Below are 26,649 nucleotides of genomic sequence, written 5' to 3'. Positions count from 1 at the left end.
AACATGGTGTTTTTTCATTCGATGGCTCCTACTTCCTCCAGGTGCAGGGGGTTGCGATGGGGACTTCTTGTGCCCCATCGTATGCCAACCTGTACCTGGGGGAGTGGGAGCACTCCTTCCTTTCCAGCAGGGGTGCCAGGCCGTGGATTCATCATGTATCGGCTTGGTTCCGATACATTGATGATATCCTTATGCTGTGGGAGGGATCTGCTGCTGAGCTGGATTTAATTATGTCTACTATGAACTCTAACGGCTTCAACTTGACGTTCACAGTATCTAGTAGCAACTCCGAAATTGCATTCCTGGACGTGCTCCTATCCAAAAACCCTGAAGGTGGCCTTTCTACTGGTCTATACATAAAACCCACAGCGGGTAACACAGTGCTACACGCTACCAGTGCACACCCGGCAGCACTCATTAAATCAATTACCTACAGTCAGTACCTGCGCCTCAAGCGCAACTGCTCAAACCAAGATGTCTTTCTATCGGAAGCTGCTGCATTGAGAGACAGACTCCTACTAAGAGGATATTCCATGAAATCTTTGAAAAAATCCTTTAAACGCGCAGATGGACAAACCAGAACTAGCCTGTTATTTAAGCCCAACCAACAAAAAAAGACCACGAGTGATACTCTTAGGATTATCACTAAATACCACGGCCAGCACCAACAAGTCAGGTCAATCATTAAAAAATTCTGGCACCTCCTATCTATTGATCCTAACCTGAGTCCATTTGTACCAACAGAACCTGCGATCACGTATCGACGAGCATCCTCCCTCAGGGACCAGTTGGTCTCCAGCGAATTCAGGGGTACCTTCAGAAAGGACCCTTGTAAACGCTGTGGAACCTTCACCTGCGGGGGATGTTCTATCTGTCGATACATGAACACTAAAGCTAACGTCACCCTACCCAATGGTCGATCATACCGGCCTCGACATTTTGCTAATTGCAAAACTGCAGGGGTGGTATACCTACTCACCTGCAGCTGTGACAGATTTTACATCGGTAAAACCAAATTATCATTTCACATACGTGCCCTAAGACACATTCACTCAATGAAAACAGCTAACCCAGATCTGCCTCTAGGCAGGCACATTTTGTTGCACCATGGAGGCAAGTTCTCGGGAGCTAATTTTCTTATTCTGGACAGAATCCACCCAAACGCCAGGGGTGATGACTGGAACAAAATATTACTTCAACATGAAACCCGTTGGATCGCTAACCTTGGTGCGAATATCCCCCCAGGTCTTAATGATCTGATTAGCTTCAGACCGTTCCTGGAGGGTTTTGCATCCGGTGGCTGTGAAAAAGATTAAGATCTCCTGATCCTTGACAGTACCTAGGTATCTTTTCATTTTGTCCATATTATGGGCATTTGTTTTTGGATTTTTTAGATGTTGTGATTTTACATGCTTTGTTCAATCATGTTTAGGGGTGCTTACCGGTGTTCACTGCTCATGTGTTGTCATTTTGGGACCTTGTCGCTGCTCACGCTAAGTGTCCCCTCCATTTGTTGCTGTTTATTTCATGTGAATTGTCTCTTTTAATTTATATTTATTTTTGGATTGTCCCTGTCCTTTATTTAGTATTTTTTTGTTTTTTTGTTTTCCCTGGACCCTTTTTTGGGCATTTTTTATATACAATACACAATTGTTTACAATATAATTACTCCAATTACCGATTATAAGGAGAATGTACCTTACCACTTTCCAAACTAATGTAATATCTCCTCCTAAATCTGTCATCAATCAGCCTCTTTACTCTTTATGCACATGCCTCTGCCTGCCTTCCAAACACCTTTAGAGCAGCCCCTTGTTTTTATACTTTATTGGTTGCCATGACAGCGCTCCCTGTCAGCAACGCCACCTGTGTGTGTATTTTTTCCACACAGCGTGCACTCCTCTATCTTCCGTATATGCTGGGCGTTCTTTGGAGATGGTAGGCACTCCCCCCCCCGGCCTCCGTGCTGTCTCCCCGCCCTTGTTGGGCGATCAGCTGCTCGGAGGGGCGCAGTGACGTCACACGCCGGGAACCATCGTGTTCTGAGCCCGCCCACCTGCGTGTCTATACGGAGCACACTGTACCCAGCGCCAATCAGATGCAGGGGGCGGTGTTTTCCCCTGTCCCTCCCCTATTACTGGACAGCTATTTACTCACACGAGCGGCCGCACTAGTACAGCGCCGACTGCTGATCTTAAACTACCTCTATCCTCCCTGTCCTGGTAAGACTGCTACTATCTTCCTTTTGCTGTTCTTTTACAAGCTCTTATCACAGTAACTTGTTGGGCTCTTACCTCCCTGGCTCTGCCCTCAATGATTTTAATATTCATGTGTTCTCCACAGAGTTGGATAATCTGTGCTGTCACACCACTGACCTCCTGAACCCCTGGGATCGTCCCTGGCTTACCCCCTGCTCCATTGCAGGTATGCAGTAATTTCTGTGCTCACAGTGAAAGCCACCGTTCAGTGTCTTCTTTGACATGCCAAATTAACTCTTTATTACCCATCTATACTTACATGTCTCTCCCTTGACTTTCTCAGGAGTCCCACTGATACCAATAATTCCTATTGGGGTAGCTCGTGTTTCCCTGCAGGTATGCCAATATCATGGGTTTTTAATGTTAAATACAATTTACGTGCAGCATCATTCGTTACGCACGGTAATTAACCCATGACTTTCATTTCTTACCATCCTTTTCCTGCTTGATGCCTTTAGGAGCCCTACTAATACTAATATACTCCAGTTTGGATTTCTCCTTCCTTGATTGTTTGTTTATGCTTCAAACACTGGGATCACACCTTTTGCCCCTTGGCTGCTTTCCTGCTCTACTCCAAGCATTTTAAGTTTCATTACAGGTATATACCCCCTTTTTTCCTAAAAACTTTTATACAATTGACATTTTTGTACATCGACATTAGTTATGTCCACCTTTATCATACTATATTCTTTTTTTTCTACTCTGCAGGAGCCGTGTGGCTCTGCTCCACATCTCCTCCTGCTTGCCCAGGGTTTGTCTTCAGGAGTTCTGGGACACGATCCTGTGTCCCCTTGGTTGGCTCCCTATCCACCTTAGGGAATTGGTGCCTCGGTGCTCTTCGGTCCTTTTTGGTCTACACAAGTGGTGATGGGTACGTGTTTAATGTAACGTGTAGATTTTTAATTTTTGCCTTCCCTTCTGATATATGAATACATGTTAATCTGCTTTACGATATATGAATACATGTTAATTTGCTTTATCATAATCTTTTACTGCATACAGTATAACTGTCGCATGGACTCCGGCCCCTGAAGAAGGGACTGAAATCCTGAAACGCGTAGGGCCTGAACTCATCCCTGCGGATATACGCACCACTTAGTGACGTACCTTGTTTTTACAATAATGTGTTGCTTATCATAATTTTTGCTTTGTATTCTTTCATAATAAATTTTACTATACCTCATACTTTTTCTTATCATTGTTACCGTTAAAGCCCCACCCTGGGGGAATCTCTCCTCTTTCCTAGCTTAACCAGGGGTGTTGGTAACGCAAAAGGGTCTTCCATCATAAAATACTTTTTCCTTTTAGTTTTCCTTGACGAGTTCCTGACGGCTTGTCGAGAATCTTGTCAAGCTTTCTTTGCGTACACACTGTCAAGACAAAATCTCGTTGTTCTCAAACGCGTGTTAAGTAAAAGTTTGGTAAGAGACAATTTGCGCTTTTCAGTCTGTTACAGCGTGACAAATGTGCTATCTCCATTACGAACGCTACTTTTACCGAAGGTGCGCTCCCGTCTCATACTTTATTCTGAGCATGCGTGGGTTTCTAAGCATACATACAAACTTGTTTCTCGTTGTAAACCAGCCCGATCAGAAACACGACGAGGAAACAGACTCCCGACGAGAAAAAAGAGAATTTGTTCTCTTTTTTTCTCGTCGAGAACCACAACAGTTTTCTCGACGAAAAACATACACACAACCGTTTTCCTCGGCAAAAAAGCTCTGCCACCAAGTTTCTTGATGGATTTTGTCGAGGAAAACGGTCATGTGTACGAGGCCTCTGAGTATTTTTTTGGTCCTGAAAGGGTTAACCCACCTGCAAGAGAGGACGGCTGAAAAGGGCAGGAAGCAGACTTTGGGCCAGATCCACAGCCCGGCAGCGCAACGTAACTTTTTAGATTTAAGTTACACTGCCGCAAATTTCCTAAGTTAGGTACCGATCCACAAAACACTTACCTGGAAATTTGCGGCGGTGCAACTCAAAACCGTCCGGCGCAAGGCGGGCCAATTCAAATGGGGCGAGTCCCATTTAAATTAGGAGCGCTCCCGCGCCGGACGTACTGCGCATGCTCCCGACGCTTTTTTCCCCGACGTGTATTGCGCGACGTGACGTAATTTTTTGAATGGCGCATAGCGTATTTCCGTATTCCCGTACGGCTTACGCAAACGACGTAAAATGTAAAAATTTGACGCGGGAAGGACGGCCATACTTTACACAGCAGTACGCCTGCTGTGTAAAAGTAGGGCTGCCTCACAAAAGTGTAACTAAGCGACGGGAAACTAACGTAGCGGCGACGTAGCGAACGCGAAAAAGCTTTGAGGATCGACGTAACTCCTCATTTGCATACCCGACGCTGGATTGCGACGCAAACTCCCCCAGCGGCGGCCGCGGTACTGCATCCAAAGATCGGGCAAGGGTAAAACAATTACACCTGCCGGATCTTAGGAATATCTATGCGTAACTGATTCTGTGAATCAGTCGCATAGATAGAAACAGGGATACGACGGCGTATCAGTAGGTACGCCGGCGTATCCCTTTTGTGGATCTGGCCCTTTGTTTTTGTTTCTGGTTGTGGTGATTTACAGTTTTGTTTTTATACCAGAAGAATAGGGACTTTTTTGGTTATGCTGAAGAAAAAATATAAAAACAAAGTATCAAAATAAATATGGAACCGTGGTTCAATGATAAAACAGCGCTAAGAAGTGTGTAGCCCCAGGTAGGAGCTTAAATATAAAAAACAAAGGTGGTGTGCTAGGTGATCAAGAAACAAGGTGTGAGTGCACCCTGTACCCTATTTAAAGATTCACCAAAGTAGTAATAATATTATTCCCATCTGGGATGCAGGCTTACCACAGCCTGTAAGAGGACTGGCTTGTTAATGTCAATCCTCTCAGGCACAACCTCCTTATGTTTTCAGAATCTGCCACAGGTCATTCCAAAGGGGGCACATATAGGCAAAAGAAAATACTCAATAGTGAAGTATGACTAAATAAATATCCCACACAATGCCAAGAAGACAGAGCCCCCTTAAGAAAATGCCCGTACAGAAAAACCAAAGTAAATGAACAAATAAGCAAGCCTGTAATGTTCTGCTGTCACCGCCGTCCACGAGCACCAGGGGCCGCACGAGTGTTTGTATCGCTGGTATCGCTGGTAACCGATGGTCAGCTTGTGGAGCGCAGAAAGACTTCCTGTGTTGCGCCGATGTAGCCACGCCCTGACGCGTTTCGTCACTTCCGACTTCGACTGATGGCGTGGCTACACAGCGCTGTCACTCTCCCTTTATTCCCCGACATCAACAGCTATTGGATGGAAGGCCTCCGCCCTCCGGTTTCGATTGGTGCACAACGAACCGGGAGGAGGGGCGGACGCCAGCTGTGCTGTTCGGGGCCAGCAGGGAAACGTAGACTATTGCTGCACGTTCTTTAATTGAGTACTATGTCTCCATAAAATAAAAATAGGATGCATCAGCCGTAGTACAGCCTACGGAATCATTGGTAAATGACTAATGCATTCCAAAGTGAAATTTTAAAAACGTATTATGAACACGGACACTGAGCTGGTGTATATGGAGTAACAACCAATCAGGGAAAAGCCTGTGCGGGAGTTATGCAAATAGATCTACAGACTGCGTTACAGGCATTTAAAGATCACACTGCCTCCAGCCAATCTGCAAGCACTAGGGCGGGTATAAAAGCTGTACACGATTGCAGACCAGAGTAAAACATATCGCCGATACCAACGCCACAGACTTTATACTGTAGGTATAGGATTGTGCCGTTGATCAGACAGATAGCCCAAAAAGGTCACCAGATATTAATATCTATAATCTATATGGGTTGTTATAATGCAAGCAAAAAGTATAAATATATATATCCCGCGTGTGGCTGGTAGTCACGTATATATATAAGTCACATACACATATGATTGCAAATATAACAGTAGGTAGAGTCTAGTGGAAAATCCATATTAGCTATGTACTCTCTTTATTTGTGGACCCCATATATACTGTACTGGTCATATCACAATGTAGAAGAGGATATAACCTGAGAGACATATATATACACTGAAATGGCCCGTATGGTCAAACTAATAGAAAGGTAGCTGAATAAAATAAATAAATTAAAATATTAATAAAATTATCAATATAAAAGAGTAATTCTAAATATAGATAAAATGAATATAGATAAAATGAATGAAGAATAGCCCTGAGGGGGGAGGAAAGAAGAGGATTGATGCACCCAGAATCACAGTGGGGATGCATTGCAACAATGGACCATAGGTTGCTAACGATTGTAAGGAGAAGGGTCAGTGGTCATATTAATAAATAACTGGCACTTTTTAAAAAAACCAGAACGGGTAAAAAGACTGTGATAATAAATAGATAAATATCAATAAATAAATATCAATAAATATCAATAAAAGAGAGGATATCAATAAATGTCAATAAAAAAGAGGGCTCAGGGTCTATATAAGAATATCCCTAGAGATAATAATGTGGAACACCATGGAAGATTAGGAATCACTGATAAAACAGTTTATATCGAGTTCTACATTCAAGCCTTTAGGCAAGAGCGTATCAGCAATGTAGATCCACTCAGTCTCACGTTTTGAGAGTTCCCTCACCAAATTAGAGCCTCTCCATGCTGGTTTAATATGGTCAATGCCCCAAAATTTCAGGCCGGCTGGATTTTGCTTGTGATGTTGCATAAAATGGAGCGACACACTGTGATCTCTGTATCCCAGCTTGATATTTGCAACATGTTCAGCAATTCTCACTCTTAGGGCTCGTTTAGTTCTCCCAATGTACATCAACTTGCATGGGCATTCCAACATGTAGACCACATGGGTGGTGTTGCAGGTAATAAAATCTTTAACATTAAAAGTCATTCCGTTTGATGTAGATGTGAATGTTTCAATAGGGCCTCTAGATCTATCAGCCTCCCTGCAAGGAAGACATTTTCTGCATGGGAAAAAACAGTCCTTATCCCAAAAAGAGGGGGGTTTCTTTGGGGCATCGAGTACTTTATTTATAATTTTGTCCCCAATGCTGACTGCCTTTCTATAGATGAACCCGGGATTAGTGGGTAATACTGTGTTTAAAACCTTATCTAAAAACAGGACATGCCAATGGGTTTTAAAAATTCTCTCCACTTCTTTGTACTGACTGTGGTACCCTGAAATAAAACTCCACTCATGCACATTGATAGTGTTCTTGGGCCTAGTTGTGAAAAGGCAATTTGCTCTTGGTATCAGGGATAAATCATTAATGACTTTGTCCAAATGAGCATCCTTATAGCCCTTTTCAACGAATTTTCCTTTCAGGATCTGGGCCTGTGAGATAAAGTCGGTGTCATTGGTGCAATTACGTTTCACCCTCATTAGTTGTCCTTTGGGTATATTTCTAAACCACATGGGATGATGTCCACTCTGGGTTGGGAGGTAGCTATTTGCATCAGTTGGCTTAAAATATACTTTAGTTCCTAATTTATTGCCATTCCTGAAAATATTCAAGTCCAAAAAGTGTATGCTCTGTAGATTGTATTCACTAGTTAAAACTATATTACAGGTATTGGTGTTGAGATCATTTAAAAACTTTTCCAACGTTAAAAGCGAGCCCACCCATATAAAAAACAGATCATCAATATATCTTCGGTAAAACAGTAACTCCTTGGGTCTCGCATTAAAAATGGTCTTATCTTCCCATTCTGCCATGAACAGGTTAGCTATACTGGGGGCAAATTTAGCCCCCATGGCAACGCCGTTCTTCTGGGAGTAAAAGCAACCATCATACCAGAAATAGTTGTGGCTTAGGCAGAAATCCAGACAGTTACGCAAAAATATTTTTAGGGTATGTGTAATATCATCCCTGACACAAAGTGCCCAATTAAGGGCCAAAAGTGCGTCATCATGTTGTATCACTGTATATAATGAGGACACATCTGCTGTTACTAAGAACACATCTTTTTGATCAGCGAGGTCTATTTCATCTAATTGAATGAGAAGGTCCTTTGTATCCTTCAGATAGGCTTTTGTGACCGTGACGCTTTTTTGCAAATAGTGATCAAGGAATTGGCCCAGACGTGATGTCACCGAGCCAATTCCATTTACTATCGGTCTCCCAGGTGGATTTTCTATGTCTTTGTGTATCTTAGGTAACGTATAAATGGTTGGTATCCTGCTGCAACTGGGTAATAGATATTTCCTTTCTTTAGTCAAGATGGCATGTGAATGGTAGCCCACCTGTACCAGAATCTGTAGGTTTCTTTCGTATTGTGTTGTCGGATCACTCTTTAATTGTGTGTAAGTATCTGTATCTGACAGCATCCCCATCATTTGGTTGTGATAGAAGTGTTTGGATAAAATCACTATACCTCCACCTTTATCCGCTGGCCTGATAATGATATCATTCTTCTTTTCCAGTAGCTCGATTCCGTCTCTAACATACCTCGGATTAACGTTTTTTTTAGGTTTTATGGGCTCCAAATCCCGTAAAAGTAGCCCCTTAAAAACTTCCAATGGTTGATTCGACCCAAGGAGAGGGTTAAAAAGCGATTTATTTCTTAGGCCGCTATCAGTTGGGGGTGCCGGTGTTCTGCTATTAATGTTCAGATTCCTATTAAGAAAGTACTTTTTAATATTCAGTTTCCTGATATATTTGTGAATATCGATAAACACATTGAATTTGTTTATTGGTCGATTTAATCCACACTTCAGGCCTAAATTTAAAACGTTGGTCTCTTTATCAGTTATAACTGCATCAGTGAGGTTAAAAATCCCTCCTACTCGTGATCCCTCACTCTTCTTCTCTTGTTTCCTCTTGATCCGTCTTCCTCCTCTACAACCTCTTGATCAAGACGGACCAAGAGGAAACAAGAGAAGAAGAGTGAGGGATCACGAGTAGGAGGGATTTTTAACCTCACTGATGCAGTTTTAACTGATAAAGAGACCAACGTTTTAAATTTAGGCCTGAAGTGTGGATTAAATCGACCAATAAACAAATTCAATGTGTTTATCGATATTCACAAATATATCAGGAAACTGAATATTAAAAAGTACTTTCTTAATAGGAATCTGAACATTAATAGCAGAACACCGGCACCCCCAACTGATAGCGGCCTAAGAAATAAATCGCTTTTTAACCCTCTCCTTGGGTCGAATCAACCATTGGAAGTTTTTTAGGGGCTACTTTTACGGGATTTGGAGCCCATAAAACCTAAAAAAAACGTTAATCCGAGGTATGTTAGAGACGGAATCGAGCTACTGGAAAAGAAGAATGATATCATTATCAGGCCAGCGGATAAAGGTGGAGGTATAGTGATTTTATCCAAACACTTCTATCACAACCAAATGATGGGGATGCTGTCAGATACAGATACTTACACAAAATTAAAGAGTGATCCGACAACACAATACGAAAGAAACCTACAGATTCTGGTACAGGCGGGCTACCATTCACATGCCATCTTGACTAAAGAAAGGAAATATCTATTACCCAGTTGCAGCAGGATACCAACCATTTATACGTTACCTAAGATACACAAAGACATAGAAAATCCACCTGGGAGACCGATAGTAAATGGAATTGGCTCGGTGACATCACGTCTGGGCCAATTCCTTGATCACTATTTGCAAAAAAGCGTCACGGTCACAAAAGCCTATCTGAAGGATACAAAGGACCTTCTCATTCAATTGGATGAAATAGACCTCGCTGATCAAAAAGATGTGTTCTTAGTAACATCAGATGTGTCCTCATTATATACAGTGATACAACATGATGACGCACTTTTGGCCCTTAATTGGGCACTTTGTGTCAGGGATGATATTACACATACCCTAAAAATATTTTTGCGTAACTGTCTGGATTTCTGCCTAAGCCACAACTATTTCTGGTATAATGGTTGCTTTTAAAGCTTTTGAAGGCCCTGGAGCACCAGGACAATGGAAACGCCCACAAAGTGACCCCATTTTGGAAAGCTAACACCCCAACGTATAATCTATGAGGCATAATGAGTCTTTTGAACAGTTCATTTTTTTCCAGATGTTTTTGGAAAATGTGGAAAAAAATAAAAACGCATTTTTTTTTACAGAAAGTTGTCCATTTATAGGATATTTCCAACGCATAGCATGTACATAGAAAAAATTACACCCCAAAATATATTCTGCTGCTCCTCCTGAGTATGGCGATACCACATGTGTGAGACTTTTACACAGCGTGGCCACATACAGAGGCCCAACACCGAAGTAGCAACTTCAAGCATTCTAGGAGCATAAATTACACATCTAATCTCTCAACCACCTATTACACTTTTGAAGGCCCTGGAGCACCAAGACAATGGAAACCCCCACAAAGTGACCCCATTTTGGAAAGATAACACCCCAACGTATAATCTATGAGGCATAATGAGTCTTTTGAAAAGTTCATCTTTTTCCAGAAGTTTGGGGAAAATGTGGAAAAAAAATGAAAACGCATTTTTTTTTCACAAAGTTGTCCATTTATAAGATATTTCCAACACATAGCATGTACATAGCCAAAATGACACCCCAAAATATATTCTCCTGCTCCTCCCGAGTATGACGATACCACATGTGTGAGAATTTTACACAGCCTGGCCACATAGAGGCCCAACATCCAAGAAGAACCATCAAGTGTTCTAGGGACATAAATTACGCATTTAATTTCCTTACAATCTATCCCATTTTTGAAGGCCCTTCATATTTCTAGCATATACATACCAAAAATTACACCCTAAAATACATTTTGCTGAGTAATGGGTAAACAAAATATTACCTGTGGTTTTAGTAGTCCAGTTGTCCACAGGAGGAGAGCCCTGATCCAGGCAGCAGGCAGGGACGTGGTCAGCGTCGGTGAATGGAATTGTCCAGGCAGAAATATTGTCCATAGTCAGTACTGGCAGGGTTACAGTCCAGGGTCAGTGCAAGTAGAGACATTGCCAGCAGTGCCAAAATATTGGTCCTGGTAGTAAGCAGGAACATGGTCCAAGTAGCAGGCCAGGAAAGAAGGGGGACAGGGGTAGAGGCTTCTCCCACCCAAATCTCTTTGAAGCCTCCGGGCAACCAGACCCTAATCCGGGAATGAGAAAACTAAAAAACTAGTTTTTTCATCCAGAAAAACAATTCTGGAGCCCCTCACATATGTGAGACCCCTGTGTTCCCACTAGCATAGCAGGGTAAAAGATCAATCCAAGGGGCAGGCAAAAAGCGTGGTCAAACAGTCCAGGGTCAGTTCCAGAGCGGGCAGAAGTAGGTACAGTTTAGTGTTAGGCAGAAGCATAGTCGTATAACAGGCCAGGGTCAGTTCCAGAGCAGGCAGAGGTAGGTACAGTTTAGCGTTGGACAGAAGAGTAGTCGTATAACAAGCCAGGGTCGGTTCCGGAGCAGGCAGAGGTAGGTACAGTTTATCGTTAGGCAGAAGAGTAGTCGTATAACAAGCCAGGGTCAGTTCTGGAGCAGGCAGCGGTATGTACAGTGGCATAAGAGGTGTGGCGGTAAATGACAATTACGTTTACCATACTTTCCTAATAATTTAGAAAAGAATGGTAACGGCGGAAACATTGATTGAAACAAAGGCCTGGTTGGGAAGGACAGTCAGGGCAATAATATATAGTGTCTCTTCTAGTTCCTGCTTTGGTGCACACACGGCATCTCTTCTGACGTTTTCGGCCTGATTCATGGGGGGGGATTTTCTCAATATAGTGTCGTTCATGGAGTCTGCTCACGCAATCAGAGCGAATGACATCTGGTGAATCGTCAGGGTACAAAAGGGAGGAGACAATTTCTTCTTGGTAATAAAGATAAGATAAGGGGTTACTTGTAGATTTACGGTAAACGACATAAGTGTTGTAAATGGCCAAACTGAAAAGATATATGGAGACCTTTTTGTACCAATAGCGGCTTTTTCTTGTGGGAAGGTATGGTTCGAGCATCTGATCATTGAAATCTACTCCCCCCATGAACAGATTATAGTCATGAACACATGCCGGTTTTTGGACAGGGCCGTTTCTTTTGGAGAGTTTCCACGTAGGTGTAATTATGTATCGTTGAGAGCATGTGGACGTTTCGTTTGTCCCTCCACCGGATAGCCAATACTTCTTCATTCCGCAAAGACGCCGTCTCCCCTTTTTGCAGTCTTTCCATAATGAGCCTTTGTGGGAAACCCTTCCTATTGGGTCGCACTGTACCACACGCTGGAGTGCCCATCCGGTGAAGGTTGCGGAAGAGGGGCAAGCTAGTATAGAAGTTATCCACATAAAGGTGGTAACCCTTTCCAAGGAGTGGATATACTAGCTCCCAAACAATCTTTCCGCTGGCTCCGATATATTCTGGACATTCAGGGGGCTGCAGTTGGGTGTCCTTCCCTTCGTAGACCCGGAAGGCGTAGACATACCCCGTGACCCGGTCACATAGCTTGTAGAGCTTAACCCCATATCGGGCCCTTTTGTTTGGGATAAACTGCTTGATGCCAAGCCTGCCTGTGAAGTGGACCAATGACTCATCCACGGAAATATTTTGGTCGGGGACAAATAACTGGGGAAATTTCTCTGAGAAAAAGTTTAGAAGTGGCCGAATTTTAAATAATTTGTCCTGTGATGGGTCATTTCGGGGAGGGCACTGGTCATTGTCATTGTAATGGAGGAAACGCATTATCCTGTGGTATCTGGTTCTTGACATAATGGATGAAAAGACTGGCATGTGGTGGATGGGTTTTTTGGACCAATATGAGTATGATTCATTTTTTTTTGAGAGCCCCATGTTGAACGTTAGGCCTAAAAATAATTTAAATTCCTCCACTGTCAATGCTTTCCATTGATAGGGACGGGCGTAACTTGAATCAGGGTTGTCTCTTATGAATTGCTGTGCATAGAGGTTGCACTGGGCCACAATGGAGGATAATAGGTCTGGGGTAAAAACTAAATTAAAAAAATCAATAGGGGCAAAGTTCTCTGTGTTCACCTTAACACCTGGCTGGGCGGTGAAAGGGGGGACGTTTGCTGCTCCGGAATTGGGGGGAAGCCACGTAGGGTTTTCAAGGGCATAGGGAAGGCTGGCATGGGTCCTAACCCTTTGGGGCTGAGATGACACTCTGCTGGTTATTGGCCTTTGCTGCAGTGGTACTTCATTTCTCCTGGATGGTACTGAGCTGCTAGTTGATGCCACTGTATTTCTGGTGGATGGCTGCGAGCTGCTGGTTGATGCCACAGCGCTACTTGTGGTAGCCTGCTGCCCCATGTCAGAACGCCTTCGTTTCATGGGCACACTTTGCTCTTCCTCTGAATCTGTAGAAGACCCAGTGCTTCCAACCGGTTCATATTCTGAATCAGAATCAGAGAGCTCCCCGCTGCTCTCGTCGGTCAAGCACATATGTTCGTATGCCTGCTGAGTGGTAAAAAACCTTTTTGCCATACTGGTGACTGTGGGCTGTGGTGACAAACTATGGTAGGGAAACTGGAACAGATATGGCTGCACTGATGGGTGCTGATGAGATGAGGCTGGTCTAATGAGTGTGCACTGATGGGTACTGAGGGTGCACTGATGGGAACTGATGAGGGTGCACTGATTATCTGCCACTGATATGCACTGATAAGGCGGCGGTGATGAGGATCCACTGATGAGCACTCACTTATGGGCACTATTGGGCACTCTAGTGGCACTGATGAGCGCTGTAGTGGTGTAGATGAGCACTATAGTGGCGCTGATGTGGTACTGATGGCACTAATGTGGCACTGGGCACTGATGGCACCGATGGGCACTGTAGTGACACTGGGCACGGTAGTGGCACTGACGGAGCACTGGTGGCACTGATGGAGCACTGGTGGCACAAATGGGCACTGTAGTGGCACTGATGGTGCACTGACGGACACTGGTGGCACAGATGAGCACTGGTGTAGCACTGATGAGCACTGACAGACACTGGCGGCACAGATGAGCACTGTAGTGGCACTGATGGAGCACTGACGGCACTGAGCACTGTAGTGGCACTGGTGGTGCACTGATTGGCACTGATGAGTACTGTAGTGGCACTGGGCACTGGTGTGGCACTGATGGACACTGGCAGCACCGATAAGCACTGTAGTGGCACTGGGCACGGTAGTGGCACTGACGGACACTGTAGTGGCACTTATGGACACTAGCAGCACCAATGGGCACTGAAGTGGCAGAGGTGGCACTGAAGTGGCAGAGGTGGCACTGGTGGGGACTGTATTGGCACTGGTGGAGACTGTATTGGCACTGGTGGGGACTGTATTGGCACTGGTGGGGACTGAAGTGGCACTGTAGGGGCACAGATGGGTACTGTAAGGGCACAGATGGGTACTGTGTGGCACAGATGGGTACTGTGTGGCACAGATGAGCACTGCTAGGCACTGCTGGGCACAAGAAAAAAATGACACTCACTTTAAAATGTCTTCTCTCCTCACACTCTGTAACAGGGTGAGGAGAGAAGAGAAGGAGACCTTTGAGTGACCTGTTTTTGTTTACATATTGATCGCTCCCTCATTGGAGGGAGCGATCAGGTGGTGAAGAGCCGCTTTCATTGGCTCTTCACCGCGATCTCTGTTGCGCCGGGTCTCCTGGACCCGGCAAGCACACACACTCCCGCGAGCGCGTCGCAGGACTCGCGCGAGACACGGAGGTGTACGAGGACGTCCCATGGACGTCCTGTCACAATAACCCGGCCGCGCTGTAGCAGTATTTCTGCTATGGCGCGGTCGGCAAAAGGTTAACTAGTGAATACAATCTACAGAGCATACACTTTTTGGACTTGAATATTTTCAGGAATGGCAATAAATTAGGAACTAAAGTATATTTTAAGCCAACTGATGCAAATAGCTACCTCCCAACCCAGAGTGGACATCATCCCATGTGGTTTAGAAATATACCCAAAGGACAACTAATGAGGGTGAAACGTAATTGCACCAATGACACCGACTTTATCTCACAGGCCCAGATCCTGAAAGGAAAATTCGTTGAAAAGGGCTATAAGGATGCTCATTTGGACAAAGTCATTAAGGATTTATCCCTGATACCAAGAGCAAATTGCCTTTTCACAACTAGGCCCAAGAACACTATCAATGTGCATGAGTGGAGTTTTATTTCAGGGTACCACAGTCAGTACAAAGAAGTGGAGAGAATTTTTAAAACCCATTGGCATGTCCTGTTTTTAGATAAGGTTTTAAACACAGTATTACCCACTAATCCCGGGTTCATCTATAGAAAGGCAGTCAGCATTGGGGACAAAATTATAAATAAAGTACTCGATGCCCCAAAGAAACCCCCCTCTTTTTGGGATAAGGACTGTTTTTTCCCATGCAGAAAATGTCTTCCTTGCAGGGAGGCTGATAGATCTAGAGGCCCTATTGAAACATTCACATCTACATCAAACGGAATGACTTTTAATGTTAAAGATTTTATTACCTGCAACACCACCCATGTGGTCTACATGTTGGAATGCCCATGCAAGTTGATGTACATTGGGAGAACTAAACGAGCCCTAAGAGTGAGAATTGCTGAACATGTTGCAAATATCAAGCTGGGATACAGAGATCACAGTGTGTCGCTCCATTTTATGCAACATCACAAGCAAAATCCAGCCGGCCTGAAATTTTGGGGCATTGACCATATTAAACCAGCATTGAAAGGCTCTAATTTGGTGAGGGAACTCTCAAAACGTGAGACTGAGTGGATCTACATTGCTGATACGCTCTTGCCTAAAGGCTTGAATGTAGAACTCGATATAAACTGTTTTATCAGTGATTCCTAATCTTCCATGGTGTTCCACATTATTATCTCTAGGGATATTCTTATATAGACCCTGAGCCCTCTTTTTTATTGACATTTATTGATATCCTCTCTTTTATTGATATTTATTGATATTTATTTATTGATATTTATCTATTTATTATCACAGTCTTTTTACCCGTTCTGTTTTTTTAAAAAAGTGCCAGTTATTTATTAATATGACCACTGACCCTTCTCCTTACAATCATTAGCAACCTATGGTCCATTGTTGCAATGCATCCCCACTGTGATGCTGGGTGCATCAATCCTCTTCTTTCCTCCCCCCTCAGGGCTATTCTTCATTCATTTTATCTATATTCATTTTATCTATATTTAGAATTACTCTTTTATATTGATAATTTTATTAATATTTTAATTTATTTATTTTATTCAGCTACCTTTCTATTAGTTTGACCATACGGGCCATTTCAGTGTATATATATGTCTCTCAGGTTATATCCTCTTCTACATTGTGATATGACCAGTACAGTATATATGGGGTCCACAAATAAAGAGAGTACATAGCTAATATGGATTTTCCACTAGACTCTACCTACTGTTATATTTGCAATCATATGTGTATGTGACTTATATATATAAGTGACTACCAGCCACACACGGGGATATATATATTTATACTTTTTGCTTGCATTATAACAACCCATATAGATTATAGATATTAATATCTGGTGACCTTTTTGGGCTATCTGTCTGATCAACGGCACAATCCTATACCTACAGCATAAAGTCTGTGGCGTTGGTATCGGCGATATGTTTTACTCTGGTCTGCAATCGTGTACAGCTTTTATACCCGCCCTAGTGCTTGCAGATTGGCTGGAGGCAGTGTGATCTTTAAATGCCTGTAACGCAGTCTGTAGATCTATTTGCATAACTCCCGCCCAGGCTTTTCCCTGATTGGTTGTTACTCCATATACACCAGCTCAGTGTCCGTGTTCATAATACGTTTTTAAAATTTCACTTTGGAATGCAGGAGTCATTTACCAATGATTCCGTAGGCTGTACTACGGCTGATGCATCCTATTTTTATTTTATGGAGACATAGTACTCAATTAAAGAACGTGCAGCAATAGTCTACGTTTCCCTGCTGGCCCCGAACAGCACAGCTGGCGTCCGCCCCTCCTCCCGGTTCGTTGTGCACCAATCGAAACCGGAGGGCGGAGGGAGAGTGACAGCGCTGTGTAGCCATGCCCTCAGTCGAAGTCGGAAGTGACGAAACGCGTCAGAGCGTGGCTACATCGGCGCAACACAGGAAGTCTTTCTGCGCTCCACAAGCTGACCATCGGTTACCAGCGATACAGGCGATACAAACACTCGTGCGGCCCCTGGTGCTCGTGGACGGCGGTGACAGCAGAACATTACAGGCTTGCTTATTTGTTCATTTACTTTGGTTTTTCTGTACGGGCATTTTCTTAAGGGGGCTCTGTCTTCTTGGCATTGTATGGGATATTTATTTAGTCATACTTCACTATTGAGTATTTTCTTTTGCCTATATGTGCCCCCTTTGGAATGACCTGTGGCAGATTCTGAAAACATAAGGAGGTTGTGCCTGAGAGGATTGACATTAACAAGCCAGTCCTCTTACAGGCTGTGGTAAGCCTGCATCCCAGATGGGAATAATATTATTACTACTTTGGTGAATCTTTAAATAGGGTACAGGGTGCACTCACACCTTGTTTCTTGATCACCTAGCACACCACCTTTGTTTTTTATATTTAAGCTCCTACCTGGGGCTACACACTTCTTAGCGCTGTTTTATCATTGAACCACGGTTCCATATTTATTTTGATACTTTGTTTTTATAGCTTTATTGGGTTTCACCCATTTTAAAATAGCAGCTTTTTGGATCTTTTTATCAATTTTAATCACTATTGATAAATCCAACACTTATCCTTCACTTCTTTTTCTATACTTGGGATCAGTTAATTTATTGTCCGCTGGCGCCGGAAGTGCATTTTAGTCCCCTACCTGTCCAGTTTATGCACCTTTATCTTTATGCTGAAGAAAAGCTACTTTTTTTGCCTGTTTTTTAAGGAATACCTGTATGTGCTTTTAGCAGGATGGCTGGTTTGTGATTCAGATCTTTAAATATCACAGACCTATCAGCAAGGGGACCATAAGAGGCGAGACTGTAATGGTGTATAATTATCACCCTTGCATGGATCTGCAAAAATGCCTGTGTTTAAAGCGGAGTTCAACCCAAAAGTGGAACTTACGCTTTAAGGACTCCTGACACCCTTCTATGCCACATTTGGCATGTCATCTTTTTTGGGGGGAGCGGGTATTTAGCTTTGACAGGTACCCAGCTCCCACTTCCTCTCATGGTGCTGTGGTGTCCAAGCGGAAGATTTCCTCTAGATATTTTCTACTTTTTGTTATAAAACATATCAAATACAATCTAATTTCTTCAAAATTTAGGCCAAAATGTATTATGTTACACGTCTTTGGTAAAAAAATATCAATAAGTATATACTAATTGGTTTGTGAGACAGTTTATTAGGTAGATTCAGAAAGAGTTAGGCCGGCTTATCAGTAGATAAGCCGATCTAACTCAGAATCTACGCCGACTTATGTTTAAGTGTATTCTCAAACAGAGATACGCTTAAACATATCTAAGATACGACGGCTTGCGCTGTCCTATCTTAGGTTGCAATATTGAGGCTGGCCGCTAGGTGGCGCTTCCATTGGGGTTGCAGTTTTAATTGGCCCTCGTATGATTCACCCCCCCCTCCCTTCCTGGCAAACTCTCACAATAATGGTGTGAGTGGTGCATGATGTCATAAGCCTAGTATAATGACCAGACAAAAAAGGGAAAGTGGGCTGTATAAGGTATTTACTGGCAGAAAAAAAATAAAGTTTTACTATCCAAAGTTAAAACAACAAGGGCAGAAGATTTAATAGATGGAAAGTTGAAAAAATTACTGAAGGTCCGCTTTAAGTAAATAAATAATTTGAACTAAAATTTAAATGCTACTGAACACCTCAGTGCTAATTGCACATTATAAAACAAATACACCAAATGTCCACAGTCTCTCAAGGCTATGCTTTCCCTCACAAATTAGCTCATACTGTTTATTAAACTAATTGGAAAAAAAAAAGTATAAACAGCATGTTTTGCCTTTATGATGCTTTTTATGCTGTGCTAACTTGACACTGTGACCTGTTTGGGGACTTAAAGCGGGAGTTCACCCATTTCTAAAAATTTTTTTTTTCTTCCCCTAGATTCCTGCTCGTTCGGTCTAGGGGAATCGGCTATTTGTATTAAAATAGGTGCAGTACTTACCCGTTTTCGAGCTGCATCTTCTTCCGTCGCTTCCGGGTATGGTCTTCGGGAGCGGGCGTTCCTTCTTGATTGACATTCTTCCGAGAGGCTTCCGACGGTCGCATCCATCGCGTCACTCGTAGCCGAAAGAAGCCGAACGTCGGTGCGGCTCTATACTGCGCCTGCGCACCGACGTTCGGCTTCTTTCGGAAAATCGTGACGCGATGGATGCGACCGTCGGAAGCCTCTCGGAAACCTGTCAATCAAGAAGGAACGCCCATTCCCGAAGCCCATACCCGGAAGCGACGGAGAGGATGCGTCTCGTAAACGGGTAAGTACTGCACATATTTTTAAATAAATAGCCGATTCCCCTAGTAATAACGAGCAGGAATCTAAGGGGGAAAAGTGCCCTCTAAGGGTGAACCCCCGCTTTAAGAAATTGTAATAAAGCATAACCACAGTAAACCCAGGAATAAAAATGCAATATATAACAGCTTACCAGTCCTTACATGTTGTTGGCTGAATTAGTCTTCTTTTTACAGAGTATGGATATTTTCAGCATGTACAAAAACTACTTTGTGATCTTGAAATTAAAAGAATACCTATAAATAAGAACAGAGGGCCAGATTCACAGCAGAAATACGCCAGCGTATCTACTGATACGCCGGCGTATTTTCAAATTTGCCACGTCGTATCTTGATTTGGAATCCTCAAACCAAGATACGACGGCTTTTGGCATAGATCCGACAGGCGTACGGCTTCGTATGCCTTCGGATCGTAGGTGTAATTTTCCGGCGGCCGCTGGGTGGAGTTCGTGTTGTTTTCCAGCGTCGGGTATGCAAATTAGCTGTTTATGGCGATCCACGAAGGTACGCGCGTTCGTCGCATTCTCTTACGTCGGTTTTTCCCGTCGTAAAGTTAAGAGTGCTATTTAGATGGTGTAAAATTACACCATCCATGTTAAAGTATGGCCGTCGTTCCCGCGTCAAATTTTAAAATTTATTTTTTTGCGTAAGACGTCCGGGAATACGAAAGTACGTTATGCACGCCGCCGTTCAAAAACACAACCGGGCGCCGTAATTTCGCGCAAAGCACGGCGGGAAATTTCCAAACGGAGCATGCGCAGAACGTTTGGCGCAGGAACGCGCCTAATTTAAATGGTACACGCCCCATTTGAATTAGGCGGGCTTGCGCCGGATGGCTTTACGCTACGCCATCGCAAGTTTACAGGCAAGTGCTTTGTGAAAAAACTTGTGGCAGCGTAACGTAAACGGGATACATTACGCCGCCGTAAATCTACATGAATCTGGCCCAGAGCTTTGAGATAAAAATGTTTTTTTTTTTTTTTTTGCATGGCTCTCAACAGGTTATAATTATGTGATTCTAGGGTACATCTATACTATACAATAAAAGTAAAGTCCCGTGATTTCACTATAAAATTCACAGTATGCTTTACTGGAATATGTAGTGTTCTACAGTATGATTCCCTGTATGCAATAATGAAATATGTGATTGTGAAGTATGATTCTCAGCATGTGAATTTAGGATCATATAGAATTCACAGTATGAAATAAATAATGTATATCTTTGTACAATAGAATTCACAGTGTGATGCAACTAAAATTGCATTGTGCAGTACAGAGTAAGCTTGCATGTGTACATTTTGATATTAATCATGTACTTTTATCACCATAACACATCATAGATGCAATGACTAAACAAGGCATGCCAAGAAAAAGAGATAACAGGTTGTATTCTAAGTGTTCTCATTATTCAAACATTCAGGAGAGATGCACATATTTCCAAATGTCTAAAAGTTTCACTCCTTTTGCATATCTAGTTCTAAAAAGGAAAGCCTGGATGTATGTTATGTACAGTATACATAGCTTCCAACTGTCCCTGATTTTGACAACACAGTCCATCTATCCTTCTTATTTGTCCCTCATATTGGTCTGATCTGTATAATATATAAAATGTACTACCTATTTATCAAAAAGTGTTTCCCAGTGCTAAACCTTTTATCCAATTCTATATTGCTGCATTTGTAAATGTCAAAAGCCAGTATAAAGGATTAGTAGTGGTAAAAAAAAAAACACTTGCGGGTTTAACCAATTTTCTTATACAATTCTCTTTTAAACTGGGTGTGGCATGGGGCATGTCCTTTGCCAGGGGTCCTCAAACTACGGCCCACGGGCCTGATCGGGCTTGCCAGTGTGATTTACCTGGCCCGCGGACTGCCCCTTTAATATCGCAGCAATCCCCCTCTCCTCTGCTAGCTTTTTATCACACAAGATGGGAAACAGAGAAAAAGTGAGCCTTTTGAGTTAAGCAGTGGGGCAGTTTCAGCAATCAAACACCTGCCTTTCACAAGCAAAGTCCCGCCCTTTGTCCGGACCTGCCATGCTTTGCGTCTTGTGTGATTAGCAGAGAGGCGGAGTGCTGGGATGTTATAGAAGGGGCGACAGTGTAATGGCGATGGGGGGATCTGTGATAAGGAGGGAGATCTGTGATGGGGGGAGATCTTTGATGGGGGAGTCTGTGAGGAGAGAAGCTTGTGTTGGGTGGGCTTTGTGATGGGGGAATCTGCTATGGGGGGGCCTGATATGGGGGCTTTTTGATGGGGGGAATCTGTGATGGAGCATCTGTTATGGGGTCTGTAATAGGGGGTCTGTTCTGGGCTTTGTGATGGAGAGGAGTTTGTGTTGGGGGGCTTTATGATGTGGAGGATCTGTTACGGGGGCTTTTTGATGGAGTGGAGTTTGTGGTAGGGGGTCTGTTATTGGGGGCTTTGCGATATAGAGGAGTTTGTGTTGGGGGGCTTTGTGATGGGGGTCAGTTATTGGGGCGCTTTGTGATGGAGAGAATTTTGTGTTGGGGGGCTTTGTAATGGGGGGCCTAATATGGGGGGAATCTTTGATGGGGGTGTAGCGCCTGGTTACTTCCAAGTACCGGTGCTATTAAAAATTTAGAGGGAGATAATGTTCAAATTGGGTCTCTGTTTCAGCTTGGCTGTGCTGTGGGCTCATTCTGTTACTGGGGTTCTATCCCACCCCAGGGCAACAGGTGGCAGCAGCAGGGTCGAGACTTGGGTGTTCTTTTCCAGCAGCCAATCAGGAGGGAGTGTCCTCGCTGGGCATGCTGGGAGAGGGTACTTATGGAACAGACGCCTTTGAGTCTGGGTTTTCTTCCAGTGTGGCGCCCCCCTTTAGGGTGAACACATCACGGCGCCCCAGCATTATGGCCTACCTGGCCGGGGTGCGCGTGCCACACGGTGTTCCTGGTTCTGGGACCATGTTGGTCCGGAAAGTTTGAGCAACGGCGGGGACCCAGTGATCAACTGGGCTCCCACTTTGAAGATCCCAAGCGGAGAGGCTGGCGGTCCAAAAGGATTTTGACGAACCACCGGGGATCAAGGTAGCCGGACACTGAAGGATTGATCACCTGTCAGTCGGTACCTGGGCGACATTAAGAAGGAGATCCAAGCGTAATTCTTCCGAGGAGGATTGCCTTCGCATTTGCAATCAGAGAGGGCCTGTGGCAGAGGTGTCTCCCTGAAGTTCATTCCAAGGAGGGTCTGTGGTAGAGACTTTTCCTCAAAAGGTTTGAGTGATACTCTGGCTGCCAGGTCAGTGAGAGAGGCCTGTCCGGGTACGCTAAACTCACTCAGTCAAGATTGATACAAAAAAGATTCACTGGCGCTCTATGGGTTAACACTATAGTCCAATATAATATTTAAGACCCTCGTATGGGCTGTAAACGATCCGTGCTGCAGAAATCCAGGTACCTAGAAGCACCACCAAAATACAGTTACAACAAAAAGGAATTCTGCGCTCATAAAGGTTTACCATTCAAATTCCACATAATGTTTGTGAGGAATAACATTCAGTAGATCTCAGTTTGTTCGGAAGAACCAGTTCTTTATGTAGAAAAGATAAACAAATGTATACAGCACAACGCAAAAAAAAATTCCCAGTGCCTGCATGAAAACACACACAATCTTTCAGGGCTTCAAGGGTTAAAATTTTGCAATTTTGTTTCCAGCTGCATTCATAGAAAACAACCGTGCTGATTGTAATTGGAGTACATTACCCAGGACGTCACTATGGCGTTTGATGTCACTTCCTAGTTAATATCTGGCATCTGGGCTCCTGTACACTCTCCTGTATGTGTCCAAACGTGCTCCAGCCTCAGTGTTTGCAGCTGCTAGGAGCGCAGCACAGAGATGACAGCCATGGAGAGACAATCTTCCTGTTGGAACGTGCTGACAAGCAGGCAGAGAAAAGTTCAGCCGAATGTTAGGCGCCCTCCAGTGGACAAAGTGCAAATTGCATTGAGGAAAAAAAAAAATGTAAGTTGTAAATGGCGATCATAAATGAAAATCTTTTCTTGATATTACTGACTTAGGTCTTCCAAAATAAAAGAGGGGTTTTGAAACAGTCCCAGACTACGCGTTTCGCCCTATCCAGGGCTTTGTCACAGTCACATGACTAGGAAGTGACATCAAACGCCATAGTGACGTCCTGGGTAATGGCTGAACTGGGTAATGGCTGTCCTGGCTGAACTACGCCACTTAATCACCTACAATTAAGTGGCGTAGTTCAACCACGCAACGCCTCAGGTGTTTGGAGAAGTGCCATCGGTGACGTTATTTCCGCTCGCGGCCGAGAGCGGAGATTAGCTGTCTGTCATTTTGTTTGTCTGTGAACCGTTTGCTGTTGCTGCTGGTGTTCAAAGATTTTAACTGTAAGTGATACTATGTGTTATTAAATGTTATTCCTACCTACTACACTATGGAGTTTTGCCTTATGCTTTATTGAGAGCGGCTGGGGCCTTATGTGATGAAAATTACCTGGGACCTTATGTGATGAAAATTACCTGGGCTGCCTTGGATCCAGAGCTATCCCCTGCTGACCTTCATATTACCTAAAGGCTCTAATTAGCCTTTCATGAGGTGAGAGGCTAGTATTTACCTTCTGATTCTGCACTACTACACGGAATGGATCGTGCATTGGATTGCAGCATCATCCTCTAACCTAGCACTATTGCACTTTTTGGGAATTTTTGCATCAAGCACTTTATTATTTATTCCACGTTCACTGTGATACAATTATCCTGTTTTTTGCATGGGAATTTTTTTGGGACACTTTGATTACTGGAACATTATTTATTTATTTGGCACATTTAATTAGTGCACCTAACTGGAACATTATTTATTTATTATATATTTATATTTTTTAGGCACAGACTTTATAGTGCACGTACTGTCATTTGGGTTCACCATTTTACTACGTTTATTTGTGGTTGCATGGATTCACTCTTACAAATGCAATTATCCACATTTTGCTTCATCATATATGATTGTGTATGAACTCAAGACTTTGAGTCATAAATATTGTTTGGATCTCATTATCTTCACACAATCTCTCCTTCACATCATAGTCATTGATGTGAGAGGAGTTTATAGAGGAATTTGGAGTGGAACACATTTTTTTGGACATTATCACACGTTGCTGTGCGTTTTTTTTTTTTTTTTTTGTTTGCTTATTATTATAGTATTATAGTGCACGTACTGTCATTTGGGTTCACCCTTTTACTATGTTTATTTGTGGTTACATGGATTCACTTTTACAGATGCAATTATCCACATTTTGCTTCATCATATATGATTGTGTATGAACTCTAGACATTGAGTCATAAATATTGTTTGGATCTCATTATCTTCACACATCCCCTCCTTCACATCATAAGTCATTGATGCGAGAGGATTATAAAGATGAATTTGGAGTGAACACATTTTTTTTGGACATGCTGTGCGTTTCTTGTCTATTTTATTTATTTACTGCAAGCGCCACTACACCCCCTCTTTCTTATATGCTGATTGGTGCGTGAGCACTTTCATGTAGTGGCTGCTGCATATATTTGTTTATTTATTTATACACTTTGTTTATTAGTTAGGTTACCTTAGGTTAGTTGTGGTTTTGCGCATTGGTTCCCCCCCCTTTTACACATCTGAATGTTCTTACTGCCACCTGATGCCTGATTGCTTCATATTGGAGGTGGACACATGAAACCACAATAGCTGATTTGTATTCTTGCATGACATATATATTATGATTGAACTATTACTCAGAAAAAGAACCTCCCTGTGACCCCTCTTACTATGTATATAGCAGGTGTTAGTACTTATTGTTAAATTCATGTACATACTGTACAACTTAAGATCCCTTTTGAAGCAGAGCCTAAAATGTTGTGTTTTCTATTGGTATATGATGCTGGAAAACTTAAAAAAAAATACATTCAATCTAAAATATATATATATTTTTTTTATTTTTTTATATATATATATATATATATATTTTTTTTTTTTCAGAAACAAAAAAAAAGATATTCTAAATATAGGGATACACATGGGTTTGAAACTCTATACATTTTTTGGATTAAATAGGACACATTTTTTAAATAAAGATTAAAGGCTCATCCAACCCAAAATACTATTTCTTTAAAGGTGAAGTCGGGTGGCTTCTTTTACATACAGAGAATTATTTTGGTGGACTTCCCTGCTGTAGCTCATAACTCTCGCCATGGATTTTTAAATGTTTCAGCCTAACACTGGCTGTTCCCGACCCTTACAGTCCCCATTTCCATAATATAAAATCAATTATAAATCTCATAGGCACAGTAGAGCTTTCATGTGTGGGCTGGGACAGGTGTGCATGACTGGGAACCAACATGTTATGCTTACCTGCGCCGTGCAATGGTTTTGCACAGAGCAGGCCAGATCCTCCTCTTCTCAGGTCCCTCTTCTGCACTTTTGGTTCCTCCCTCCAGTTGAGTGCCCCCACAGCAAGCAGCTTGCTATAGGGGCACCTAAATTGAGTAGCTGCTGTGGGTGTCCACTCAGACACGGAGCTGGGGCTCAGTCCTGCCCCCTTTCTCTCTTCATTGGCTCATTGACTCATTAAAAACAGTGGGAGCCAATGGCACTGCACTGCTGTCTTAGCCAATTAGGAGGGGAGTCCTGGACAGCCGAGTCTCTCATGCAAAATCGCTATCTAGATGGACCTCAGGTAAGTATTAGGGGCTGTAGAAGTAGAAGGGGCTGCTGCACACAGGTTTTTTTTTTATCTTAATGCACAAAATGCATCAAGTTAAAAAAAAAAAAACTGCCTTCACAACCACTTTAAATGAAAAGTGTTTTTTCTCCCTTTTATACTTACCTAGGTGGATGCAGCATGGGGCCGATTCTGCATATGTCCCCCAGCATCTCTACACTGAGAACCAAGCCATCGAACATTGCCGATGGCTCGGTGCTCA

This window comes from Rana temporaria, chromosome 10 (genome assembly GCF_905171775.1).
Source record: "Rana temporaria chromosome 10, aRanTem1.1, whole genome shotgun sequence".
NCBI lineage: Eukaryota > Metazoa > Chordata > Amphibia > Anura > Ranidae > Rana > Rana temporaria.
This window is presented reverse-complemented; position numbering follows the sequence as displayed.